The sequence below is a fragment of the Gopherus flavomarginatus genome, chromosome 3 (genome assembly GCF_025201925.1).
Source record: "Gopherus flavomarginatus isolate rGopFla2 chromosome 3, rGopFla2.mat.asm, whole genome shotgun sequence".
Classification (NCBI taxonomy): Eukaryota; Metazoa; Chordata; order Testudines; family Testudinidae; genus Gopherus; species Gopherus flavomarginatus.
The window spans coordinates 160,939,462-160,953,270 of record NC_066619.1 but is presented as its reverse complement, the minus strand read 5'-3'; the positions used below and the strand labels follow the sequence as shown (position 1 = coordinate 160,953,270).

The following is a 13,809-nucleotide window of genomic DNA, read 5'->3' as shown; positions in this document are numbered from 1 at the left end:
TGGGGAGGATGAGAACAATAAAATGAGCACTTTTTAAATAATCATTAGCCCCCCCTGTTTAGCTGTTGTTAGACATGATACCTACATTACACTACCATCTAAGTAAGTCTACAGGAGGTATTTGAAGCAGAAGGAGGTGACAGCAGCTGTATGGATTTTGATAATTTCCCATGCATATGGGGTGAAAGCTTATGTTGCTTAAAGATGGTGGATAACAAGGAAGCTTGGTGGATGTTTATAGGGGGAGATCCTCCCAAGCATCAGAAGCAATGTGGGAGGAAGCACAATGGTGCTTGGTAGAAAATTTAACAAGTAGCTAGTGGAAGCTGGCCTCATGGGCTGGTTAGGGGTGAGTGTTGATGATATGTAGGGTGGGGATGGATGGAGCGTCTCGAAAAGTGAATACAAACTGCTTATGTTTGATGCAATAGTCAGCAGGGAGAGCCAGTGAACTGATGCAAAGAGAAGATGATGTGAAAGTTACAGGCTACGAAAATGATATTTGGAGCAGCATTCTGAATGGATGTGATCAGGGAAAGATTAGATTAGTCAAGGCCTGAGAAAAGGATGTTTCAGTAATGGAAACATGAGATGATAATGTGGAGAAGTTCTGGCTCTGTGACTGGATAAGAAAACTGTATCTTAAAGATGTCATGCAGAAAGAATCAGCAAGACCTGGAAATAGCCTGGTTGTGAGAATCTAGAGAGAGGTCCAAGTTGAAGAGGACATTCAGGTTATGGGCCTGAGTGACATAGAAGATGGTAGTGTGATGGCTTGTGATGAGGAAAGTCACGTTCAGCTGAGGTGTAAACTTCTTTGGAGGAAACCTCTTTGATACTGAACATTTAATAAGATCTAATGTCTGTGAACGTAAATGCAGCAGGTCAGTTCCATTCAGTTTACAAACTGGGGGTTGGCAACATTTTCAATAAGAGATGTATTCTTTGTTGGTTGCTTCGGGTCTCAAGCTTTGTCCCTGATATGCAGTTATGTCCATCTTATCTTCTGTAGTTGGTTTCTCAAGTTATTCCCAAACTCCCACCCTTTCCCTCTGTTTCCTTTCAGTACTTTCTGCCACACATGAAGCTCACCCACCTTGCAGTATCCACTGGTAATGAATGAGTAGTGCTGGTGGAGATGATGCTTAGTTGTCACTTTGTAAGCAACTGTAAAGTACTGCAGTGATTATGTCATGGCAGTTGGCATGCATGAGCCACAGCTAACTCCATGCATGCTTCTTGGGTAGCCAGCATGTTGTTGAAACAAAAAGGAGAAAAGACACACACATGCATCAGTCCTCATACTGGGTTTGCCACAGATTTTCCTGTATATGCCCTATGAATGCTAATGGTTCACTTAAAAACGCACATAATTAGCAAAAGCATGGCATACTCAAGAGTTGTTGTTTTGGTTGGCAATTGGGTATCTCTGATATAATAGCAAAGTTCAAAGTTAATGTATTGGTCTGAGTTAAAATAATCTGGTATTGAGCAGAGTCCCTAGTAGAAGAGAAGATTGCAGTGATGGCTAGAGAATTACTCAAATCCATTAGGGTGTGTGGAGTATTTACTTTATATTTGATCCTGTATCTCTTTGTGACAGCAGTTAATTCTTTCTGCAATGGAAATTAGATACTATAAAGGGTTTCAGTACATTGCTTGTATATCTTATATTTTATTATTTGTATTGCAGAAGTGCCTAAAGGCTCCAACTGAGATCAGAGCCCCATTGTGGTAGGCACTGTACGAACACACTGTAACAGATACTACTTGTCCTTAAGAGACTAGAATCTAAGCAGACAAAGGGAGGGAGAGTTAACACTATTCTCATTTTAGAAAATGGGAAGTTGAGGCACAGAGGGGCTAAATGACTTGCCCAATGTCACACAGGAAGGCTGTGGCAGGACCAGGAGTTGAACCCAGGCCTCCTGAGGTCTGGTTCAGTGCATTAACCAAAGACCATCTTTCCCCTTGCCGTTGAACAGCAAAAGGGCAGAGCAACTGCTGAGACATGTAAAGCAAATGTGCCTCAAATAGGAACTATTTTGACAGTGCTAGTTGCATAACCCCTAAATTAGAAGACTCCAAAAATCTGAACAAAGTCTGTCAAGTCAAACTACACTAGTATCTATCTACCAACCAGCTGGCTTTCTGGAGCTGGAGGGTACACAATACTGGCATCCTGAGTATCCAGCTAAAGGGCACAGCATGCTGGTAACAAAGAACAAATCCATGGTCCTGCTCTAGGGGCTCTATCCTCATAGATGCATTACTTGCCTATGTGTATTTCAAATAGCTATAAAGGATGGTATAGAGAAGGAAGTAACTCCCTGCTGTTTGTTGTAGTGTAGCTATTTGAACACAAAGCTGGAATGGATCACAAAAGGTGTGGTTTTGGGTTCCCTGCATTGATCCCTGTGTGCGCAGCAGCCACTGCAAACAAGAGGTCAGAGCTGCATGAAGTGAATCCTTTCTGTTATTACCTACTCTTTATACAGACTAGCTCCCTGATGTTGCAGATGCCAGTGCTGCTGGTGCTGGTAACTACTACAGAAGGCGATTCAGCTTCCCTTTGCAGTCTGCTCTATCCCCCAATTCACTGGGAGATACAGTAGCTGTAGCAGCAGATTAGACTTTTTTCTCTTCTCTCTTTTCTCTCGCCCCCACCCTCGAGACCTCTGAGCTTTAACGTCACGTGTGCTCCTTTCAGTTGCCATAGCAGCCCCATTCCCCAAGCCCTCTGCCTGTCTCCTCTGGTAGGTTCCACAATGGTACAGCCAGCATCACGCTGCACAATGGTTTCCAGGCAGTGAAAGAGGGTGATTCAGCAAGCCACTCTTTCTTTCCCTTTTATTTCATTATTATCATATGTTTTCCCTCCCTTTCCCCCCTCCTGCTTTATTTTTTTCCCCCAGGGATTTTATTTAGTACACTTTTAAAATTGATTTGCCTTGAAGTCACCTGCCCATCATTATAATTATTTTTTTTTAATACCCCATCTCTTCCTCCTCAGTTTGGAATGTGGTTAAAAATACCACGTAAGGTTGCAGTTTGAGGGAAGGGTTGCTGTACCGGGAGCATAGTTCGCAGGCACGGAATGGTAGGTGGTTGATGCTAATATTCTACGACTAACCTGCCTTCGCAGGGTGGGGTGATGAATATTGATTGTTGATTTAAAAAAAAAATGAGAGAGAGAACCAGGTTAATGAAGTAAACTGCTAACCAATGCAAGAAGGCAGCAGTGTTACAGAGTTTGTGGCTGGAGGACCATCATTTTCCTGTATTTGGGTGTGTATGAACATTTCTATTTGGGCTGTTTAGGTGATGGGTGGTTTTAGGAGCAGTGCAGAGGCACAGCATGGATGTGGTGATAGTGATTTAACAGCTGGTGCATGTAAACAGTAGTGCTGTACTCAGCCTCCTTACCTCTGAAACTGCTGGGGCTTTCTTTGGGAGATAACTCTTGGCTTTTAATTCAGCAAAATAAACATTTTGTTTGGGTGTGTATCTGTCTAGAGCTATATAAAATAATAACTATATAGTCATTAAAAAAAAGGAATTGCTATTAATAAACACCTTTTGTGATCCAGAAGCTAAAAGGACTGGCCTTTTGCATAGGGGTTAAATGTTTTTAAAAAAAAAAAGGAGTGGGGATGGGGGAGGGGAAGGAGAGTGAGTGTGTCCGAAAAACTGTGGTGTTGGGATGTGTGCGGTAGTTGATAAAAATTATAGGCAAATGGAGGGATGTCTTGAAGGAAGTGGTCTCTTAAGGTAGGCTTCACTCCATTGCATGACTTCCAGGTGTAATTAAACAAAAACGGCTGCATTTTATAGAGACACCAAAAGCCCTTAGGAAAATGATATGCGAAATAATTGCCCAGGAGTATGCTACAGAAGAGAATCCGACAATTTCTTAGACTGCAGTGAAATCAATGTAGCTTTATGGAAAAATCCTCACACAGCTCTGGCAGCACAGCTATTGCAACAGAATTAACTATTTTGCTTTTTTCTTTTGCAAAGGGGGGCTTATTACAAAATAATCTGCATTTTCCTTGGAGAGTGAAATGCCACAGCCATGCCTAATAAGCAAATTGTGCCCCTGGAGAATCTGAATGGGCTTGTTCCTTGAGTGATTGTTAGCTTGTTTACATGGGCTCCTTTTTACTGCATAGCCTCACAATATCTTCAATGCAGCCTTCCCCTTCTGTGATTTGTTCACTGTGACTTTTGCAAGAGACCCGGTGAAAGATGAACCAAACCAAAATATAAATACAGATTTTACCAAAGGAAATGAAGACACAGAGGAAGAGTTTTTATGGGGAAATATTAAATAACATAGTATACATTGTCAAATCAAGGAACCTCTCTGAAATGAGCTGGCTGCAGGACATAGATATTTTGTCATGCATGGCCAATTTATTTTAAAAAGTGGGGGAATGGAGGAGTGAGAGCATGCATGTACAATATACTGGAATTATTTGTGTTATGTTCCGCCACATGCAAACACATTTGATTCAGTTTACCTGGACATAAGGAGATGTATAAACACTGTGATCCTCTGACCCTAATTCAAAACATGTCAGTGTCGGTGACTGCATAGTATATGCTGGAGTAAAGTGCCCTCTTTTCCCTGGTTTTCCTTCTGCCTGCTGGATACTCTTTCTAGACCCCAAAGTGGTATAAAAATACCTGCTTTTGCTGGATGGAGCAATTGATTTTTCTCCATTGGGAACACAAATGTGAATCATAGACGTGGTTGGACCTCAGAAAGCCATGAAACTATATTTTTCTCTCTTTCTGTCTCATATTCACACACATGCACCATTATACACATGCTTTGAAACAGCAGCAGGATAATTTGTTAGGGTCCTGTTGTTTTAATATGGTGTTATTGAGGAGCTTTATGATTCCAGAAACATTTCTGAAGGGGATAAGGGTAAAAAGCACTTAACATGAAATATTAGCTACCTTCAGCTGACTCTGCTGCATGCTTGATATTAGAGAACATTTCTCTTGTTGCTGAGAGAAGTGTGTATGTGCTGGAAGGGTTGGTTTATGAGCAGATCCGAGCAGGGACGAATGTGTTGTTTGCTGTCAGTGTCTGGCATGTCTGCAGCCATTACTTAATGATTTCATAGTACCGGTCAATAATTGCAAGGCACAATATTGTTCAAGTGTTGAATTTTGAAAGACAGATTTTATATTACAATGGGAGATCTACCAAATTTCCTTTTATGTTATCCTTTTGGAATATTATAGGGCCCAGTCCTGCTTTGCATTATGTTGCAAACTCTCCTTAACCTCAGTGGGAGCAAAAGCAGGCCTGAAAAGAATCAGATTCCTCTATTACGCATATGCTATTTTTAAAAAAATCCAATTATTTTAAAATACAGAATTAAGAGAAAAGTCCTAGCTTTAAAACGTACATGTAAATTACAATGCAGTGCAAATGAACACCATTCTTTAGATGGTTCCTAAATAGCAAAAACTATAAACATTATGGTGGTGAGCACTCCAAACCACTTAAACCTCCCATTATCCTGGTCACATTTTTAGTTCATAGTAGCCCTAGTAGAAATGATGACTTAAAAAAAATTTAATCATGGCTTTGCTATCGTTCATGCTGCTTTATTTCTTCATTGAGCTAACAAACAGGAAGGGAAAAAAGATTTCGCTGAACCAAAATAACAAACAAATACAAATTGGTTTCCTGATTCTATCCATTCTCTGCTTCCCTTGCTACAGGTTCTCTGAAGTTCAGTGCTACCCTCCAAGAAAAATACCTCCCCCCCCATATGGTGGGTAGATTTGGCACTAATCCAAAACTATGCTGTAACTGCCGTAAGCTGCTGCCCCCCTTCCCCTTACTATAGTACCCACACCTTGGGGACAGAGACTTGGGGGGAAAAGAATCTTTTAGAGTAACATAGTCAACTGTAATGTAGAAACCTTGTTTATTAGTAACTGAAAGCAAAATACAACTTCACCTTCATTTCTGTGGAATACTAGATGTTAGGGTCATATTCTTGTGCTCTGCACTGAGACACTGATTATTGAAGTACAAATGAAAGGCGATATTGTGAAGAGGAAGGTAAATATGTAATTTTAATGGTACTGAATCTTCTAGTTTCAGAAGTTTATCGGATGGTAATACAATTTGACTTGGGTTGGTTACTTAATATACAAAAGTCCTAACTTAAGAGCATCACCGTTATTATTGTTAGCAAGCTTTAAGAACAATCTCTTTGGTATTTTTTAAAGTAATGGGAGCAGAAAAAAGAAATCAGACACGTTCAGTAGGTTCTGATCCTTTTCTCTTTCTTTTGCACAATGGGGATGGGGGCTGGTCAGCTTCTCAGCTCTTACTATGGAGTGCCCAGCACAGCTCCTGCAAAAGCCATTGGCTTCTGAGTGCCCTGACAATCCTGCTGACCATGCCAGGAGGTGGGATAGGTTAGGAATGGCTCTGCTGGCTCTGCACTGGCATGATTCTGCCAGGGCAAGACATGTTGTCTTTGGGGCTGCTTTGCACCACTTTCAGGGTACAAAATGGATACACTAGAGCACAGACTGTGGCCTTTGGCATATAGCCAAATAGTAAAAACAAAAAAACCCCAAGGGTGAAATCCTGGCCCCCTTGAAATCAATGGAAAATGCACCACTGGTTTCAGAAGAGGCCAGGATCTCACCGTAAGGAGCCAAATACTGAATTAAACATTGACTACAGTAGGATTGCATAGGATGTGAGTCAGTATAAAGTTTGGCCCAATACCTTAAGATGGTTTAAAAAGCTTGTGATTAAGGAGTAACCTCCTCTTATAAGGATTCTTAATGTGCTATTCTTATTATGCAGTCTCAGCACAATCTTCTTTTGAGCTGCTTGCAGTTTGTGTTTTGAATGAATGGTAAGAAAACTTTGCCTAAGCCCTAATGGGTTCATTGATATTGGACTAGAGCAGCCTTCCGTATCATGTGACAAATGCATGAGCAACCTATTTTGTTTGCTTAGAAATTCCCTCACTGTGGTGATTATATTACAAAAGAATCTTAAATCTTACGCAAAAAATAGTGGGTTAATGTTGTAATTTTAATTTAATGAGGATTTTCCTTCCTTTTATATTTTAGTCTTCATTTCTTGTGTGTGTGTTAATTAAAAACTCATGTTTAAAAGGTAAAATACAATGTTTCTTTCTCTTTGGTTTTTCTGTGTTTAGGGCTAGCATTAGAAATTGGTACCAGCAGCAGGCCAGATTCAGCTATGGGAATTCAGGCATGAAGTTGACCCCTCCCAATCATTTCCTATAGATGAGACATAGCACAAGCTGTGGTAAGTTGCAATGGATTCTTTAAAAATACAAAACACTCTTTTGAAAACTACTTAATGCCAACTTGTATGCTGTTAAAGCTGTCATTTTAAATGCTGTCTTTTTTTGTCATTTTTAGTCAATATGAGTACAGAGCTGCCTTATAAGTCTTGTCTTTTAAAATCTTTATTACTGCCGCACTGGAATGTAATGGAATTATAGTTTTGGAGGCAGTGTGAAGGCAATACAGTAGTAACATAAAAACCATGCAGTGTTATGGACTTGATATAACTATAGGCATATGCCACTGTTTATCATTTTACATTATGTATCTTTTTTTACTCTGAGGTGACTAAATACACCTCAGTGTGAGGCGTGCTTAGTGGGATTTTTTGGACATAAATCCTATTTTCCTTGGTTTGCTGCAGCAGGATTTAGATATTTTTGTCTGATACCACTAGGAAGAGAAAGTGAAATTGACAGTAAACCCGACCATCTGAGCCAAGTGAAGTGCAGAAAATAAATAAGCAGCATGAATGGTGAAAGACAAATAAGATTTTAAAAGTTCGTTTAGTTTTACTAATCCTTCTGGGTGTCATTAGTAATGCAGGAAAGGAAGGTTTCTGAATATATCATTTTGATCTTGATTGTGTGTCTCTTTTGAAATTGATCCATTGGGCTTTATTTTAATTATATGGCGGTAGGTACTGGTACTTAATTTTGAGATGTCCAAAATTATCACAAACCAGATTTTTATTTGCTATGAATGTTTTAATTTTATAAGTAACCACATTTCTTTTGAAATTGAGCCAGTGTTTGTAAAAACACAAGAACTATTTTTTATTTTTTTTACCACAAATATGTTTGCTACTTGGCAAAGCTCACCCTCAGCTGACCATACCAGAAAGGTTTGCAAACTGCATCCTAGCAGCTTTGACAACAGCTACAAGTACAGCCTGCAATGTCTCCAAGATGAGTTTTCTGATGTGTATGTCATTACATATCCTGTGGTTTTCCTTGAGGACCATCCCAGCTCTTCAGGATGTGAAACCTTCACATCCTCTGTGATTTGGTGTAAGCCAATGGTCTCCGTGTGTGTTCCATGTCCTGGGGAATCACGTAAGCTCCACTCAAGAAGAGAGGACCTGAGTCTTCTCAGCTTGAGCTAAAAAGCCAGATTCTGTAGCTAGGAGCTGTAACAGACTCTTCTCTTCTATAGATGAAGCATAAAGGGGTACACAAACACATGCAAGCCAGTGCATTATGCTAACATGTGTTTAATATAGCAATAATAAAATTAGCAATGTGTTAGGATGGCCTCAGTATTGTTGGTGAGAGCTGCTGCAAAGGAATATGGGCTGGGCCTGGAATAGCAAGCAATTGAGGCAATTTGTTTCTGTTCGAGGGCGGGTGGGGGTGAGAGAGGAAAAACAGTGCCCAGTGGTCTTTAGCATAGCCTCATAATCTGCTTTCCCAAAGGGGTTTTTCAAATAGGGAAACCGTATGCTGGGTGGGTACTACAATTCAGGTCAGAAGTGGGGCAGCTTGGATACTGATGTTGCCGATGCATGGATATTTAATGAGAGTAAGGTTCTTGAATGGAATGTGGGGCTGTACTTCTGGTCAGGAAGGGTGGGGATAGGGGAAGAATGAGTGGTATTGGTTTCCAAGATTGTGGATTACAGGCAAGGTTTGTGATCATCATGAGCAGGCCATTCTGTGACCATGTTAATAAGCACACCAGTCTTCATCTTCATTTAGCAGGGAACGAGTTTAAATTGTAACGCCTCTTATATACTAGTCTGAATTCCTCCAATCCAAAAAAGAGCTCCTAAACTATGCACAGTCAGTTAGAACTATGCAAAGTTCAGCTGGTTGAGTTTGTAGGCTTTCTCCTGGACTAAACTTTCTTTGGCTTATATCCATATGGGTCACAAACTATGGGTTTTGCTTTCAGCTTCAAATAAACACACACAAATAAAGGAGAAATTCAGATGAAGCTGCTCTTTAGGTTGAAACCACAGAGTTGTGTGGTTTTCATCCAAGTTTGCTAAGAAAAAAGCCCAAATTCATTCAGAAGAGTGTGAATCTTACCACACTCTTGACGGATCTGGCTGAGCATCAAGTTTGTATTGAAAACCAGAAAAAGTCTGCATGTTTTGGATTTTGTAATGAAGGTGTGTCACATCTCTAAAGATTGTAGCATCCAGATAAGATACTGTTTGCAACAAATCAGTGCATGCACGCTCTAACCGGAAGAAATTTTTTACAGACTTGTTCATGGAGAATTGCAAAAAACTCTTATCAGAAGTTTGGGAGTTTTCTTATGGTATTTTGAGATGGAGCAGCGACGTGTTTAAATTAGGGCTGTGAAGCGATTAAAAATTAATCAAGATTAATTGCACAATTAAAAAATAATCGTGATTAATCTGTGCTGTTAAACAATAATAAAATACATTTATTTAAATATTTTGGATGTTTTCTACATTTTCAAATATATTGATTTCAATTACAACACAGAATATGACATGTACAGTGCTCACTTTATATTTATTTTTGATTTAAAATATTTGCACTGTAAAAAACAAAAGAAATAGTATTTTTCAATTCACCTAATACAAGTACAGTAGTGCAATCTCTTTATCATGAAAGTTGAGCTTACACATGTAGAATTATTTACAAAAAATAACTGCATTCAAAAATAAAACAATGTAAAACTTTAGAGCCTACAAGTCCATTCAGTCAGGACCGGTGATAGGGTTTCTCATGCCCTGGGCGCACGGCCATTTCGCCGCCCCCTGCGCTGATCCCGTGGCTCCGGTGGAGCTGCTGCAGTCATTCCTGCAGAGGGTCCGTTGGTCCGTGGCTCTGGTGGAGCTGCTGCAGGCATGCCTGCGGGAGGTCCACTGGAGCCGCGCGAGCAGCCGACTGTCCGCAGGCATGACTGTAGCAGCTCCACTGGAGCCGCGGACCAGCGGACCCTCCGCAGGCACGACTGCGGCAGATCATCCGGAGCTGCCTGCTGCCCCCCCGACAAAATGCCGCCCCCCGAATAATCCTGGTGCCCTAGGCAATTGCCTAGGCTGCCTAAATGGTAGCACTGGCATTCAGTTCTACTTCTTGTTCAGCCAATCGCTCGGACAAACAAGTATGGTTACAATTTGCAGGAGATAATGCTGCCCGCTTCTTGTTTACAATGTCACCTGAAAGTAAGAACAGGTGTTCGCATAACATATTTGTAGCTGGCATTGCAAGGTATTTGCATGCTTGATATACTAAACATTTCTATGCCCCTTCATGCTTCAGCAACCATTCCAGAGGACATGCTTCCATGTTGATGATACTCATTTAAAAAAATAATGCATTAATTACATTTGTGATTGAGCTCCTTGGGGGAGAATTGTATGTCTCCTGTTCTGTTTTACCTGCATTCTGCCATATATTTCATGTAATAGTAGTCTTGAACGATGACCCAGCACATTCTTTTTAAGAACACTTTCACAGCAGATTTTACAAAACTCAAAGAAGGTACAAATATGAGATTTCTAAAAATAGCTACAGCACTTGACCCAAGGTTTAACAATATTAAGTTGCATACAAAATCTGAGAGGGACGAGGTGTGGAGCATGCTTTCAGAAGTCTTAAAAGAGCAACACTCCAATACAGAAACTACAGAACCTGAACCATCAAAAAAGAAAATCAACCTTTCGCTGGTGGCATCTGACTCAGATAACAAAAATGAACATGTGTCAGTCCGCACTACTTTGGATCATTATCGAGCAGAACCTGTCATCAGCATGGGTGCATGTCCTCTGGAATTGTTTTGTTTTTGAGTGCAGTCCTGTAACAAAAAAAATCTACATTTGTAAGTTACACTTTCACGGTAAAGAGATTGCACTACAGTACTTGTATGAGGTGAATTGAAAAATACTATTTCTTTTATCACTTATACAGTGCAAATATTTGTAATATAAAGTGAGATTGTACACTTTGCATTCTGTGTTGTAATAGAAATCAATATGTTTGAACACGTAGAAAAACATCCAAAATATTTAATAAATTTAAATTGGTATTCTATTGTTTAACAGTGTGATTAATCACGATTCATTTTTTAATTGTGATTAATTTTTTTGAGTTAATTGCGTGAGTTAACTGATTAATCAACAGCCCTAGTTTAAATCATATTTACATGGAATCCTCAATGTATTTTAAGAACTTTAATACAGGAACATTGCCAATGCAGGTGAAGCTTTGGGTCAATCAGCCTTTAGCAGTGTGGCTTTTAGAATCTAGTTGTTTAACTAACTCAGTTTTTGGGGTGGGGGTGATATCATCTCTACCTTCCACCCGTTATATATGTAATAGTACACATAATGCTAATGCTAGTACACATAATTTTTGGTTATTCTGAAGTACAATTATTCCTCTGTCCCATTGTGATGCAACTTGAATCATTCATGCTTCAGGTCACCAAGATGTCATGGCAAAGACTGAAACTGTTTCAGAATATCCAAAGTATCGACCAACGCTTCTATCGGTGCTTTTTTTTGCATGCAGGCTAGAGAAGAAAAAAATCTTTTGAACATTATCTTTTATTCCCTGTATCTCAGTTATAGGTGATAATACACAGTATGTGCTCTCAACACAATCCAGCAAGAGGCGTTGTGGGTTGCAAGTCCCTCCTTAGATCAGAAATACATGGCACCAACCAAAAGAGCTCACACACTTTGCTAAGTGGATAGTGTAGAGTTCCTGCTCTGGAGAGCTGATAGTTTAAATACTTTGAAAGAAGTCTATATGCCTTCAGATATTTAATACAATAGTTAAAAGTATTGTGCATATGCACAATAGGGCCCCAGTCCTGTAAACATGGATGTGCTTGACTTATGTGAGTAGAAGCTCTGAATTCAGGAGCTTGATGTACAAGTTACCCATTTGCACAATACTTGGGACTGCAGTTTGGCACTTACGTGTGTAGATCACTGACTCCGTATGGACAAATATCCATTTGCACATGAAAATGCAGGCTTTTATGCATTTAGAATTTGTATGTTTGTGAAATCAGATGTCACTTCTGAAAACTGGAATTTAGTAATCAAGTGGAAAAGTTACAGTATTATTCTAGTTAATAGAATAAACTGGCCATGTAATAAGATGGAACAAACTTTCAAAATCGTAAATATGTATCAGTTGAGGCACAAAATCTGCCTATCACCAATCATCCAGTAAAAGGCAGGTAATATAATAACTGACAATATTTTATTTAGCCATAAAAATAAATTGCATGCCCCCAGTGTGTAGAATTTTGCAAGGCTGTTAGTCTCTGGTAGAAATTAAGTGAAAGTAGTGAGAGATGGAGTAGGTTTGGAATATCAACTTATGTAAACTAACTAGGGCTTTCATATTACCTTGGGTACAGTAATTTTAAATATGTAAGCACTTAAAGATCCTCAGAGGATTTCTTATCCTTCACGAATCTTAAGCTCAATATATTACAATATTTCATAACTATATAAAACTCTAATTCTATCAGTGGCTCTTTCTTTTCATTGGTATCCTTATAAACATTGAACACAGTAAGCCATATTCTGATCTTGGTGTCTCTGAATATATGTACACTGCAAAAAAAAGACCTGCAGCAATGAATCTCAGAACCCAGGTCAAATGACTCGAACGCACAAGCCTCTTGAGAGCGTATGGGACTAACAATAGTTGTGTTGATGCTGGGGCTCAGACTGAAGCCCAGGGTCTGAAATTTGGTGAAGTGGGGTGGGTTTCAGAACCCGGGCTCCAGCCTGAGTCTGAATGTCTACGTTGCTTTTTTTAAGCTGTGTAGTGTGAGCTGCCAAATCAGTTGACCTGGGCATTGAGAATTGTTGCCATGAGTTGGTCTTACAGTGTAGATGTAGCCACCAAGATAAATATGGAGTAGCTCAAAACTTTGTGTGTGTTACCAGAGCTCAGAAATCAGCATTCTGGAGTCATAGCTGAGAGCTGCAAAAACATTCTGGGAACTTACATGTAAAAGAGCGTGATTTTAAAGTTTAGGCCCTGATTGTGCAACTTCTACCCACATTAATACCTACTGATGTGCGTCGTCACATTGAGTTTATGCAAGTTTCATGTAATCACACTCAAGAATACTACTCTAAGGTGCGCAAAGATTGCAGAATTGAGGTGTAGTGAGATGCCCTAGTGGCGGCAAAGAAGAAAACTCAAAATCCGTCTGGATTTGCTTGATCTTTTTCTATGGCGGCAGAAAGCTGGCATACAATATGAAGTCATAATAGGTTTCTCAGCTTGAGAAGAAAGATCTGTCATTTTTCAGATGACATTTCACTGCTTACTTAGTGGCATTGAGTCACTATATTGTAAATACTACCAATAATTTTCTTTTAACATGAATGTACAGCATTCCACAGAGAAAAGCATGTTCTGTTTACAGGGATACAATCAACTCCATGCAAAGCTGCCTAGAATACAGACTCCATTTGTATGTGTAAAG

General features: G+C 39.7%; 1 protein-coding gene across 13 annotated transcripts in view; it reads left to right on the top strand.

Annotated features, from left to right (window-relative positions):
• Positions 1-2,678: 2,678 nt before the first annotated feature.
• The window catches only part of MAPK10 (mitogen-activated protein kinase 10), a 265,869-nt gene continuing 254,738 nt past the window's right edge, over positions 2,679-13,809 (top strand). For 9 of the 13 annotated variants that reach the window (XM_050945175.1, XM_050945168.1, XM_050945174.1 and 6 more), the window contains exons 1-2: positions 2,783-3,100; positions 7,215-7,327. The gene's annotated coding sequence lies outside the window, so the exon portion shown is untranslated. The other 4 variants (XM_050945171.1, XM_050945170.1, XM_050945172.1 and 1 more) reach the window with 4 other exon arrangements.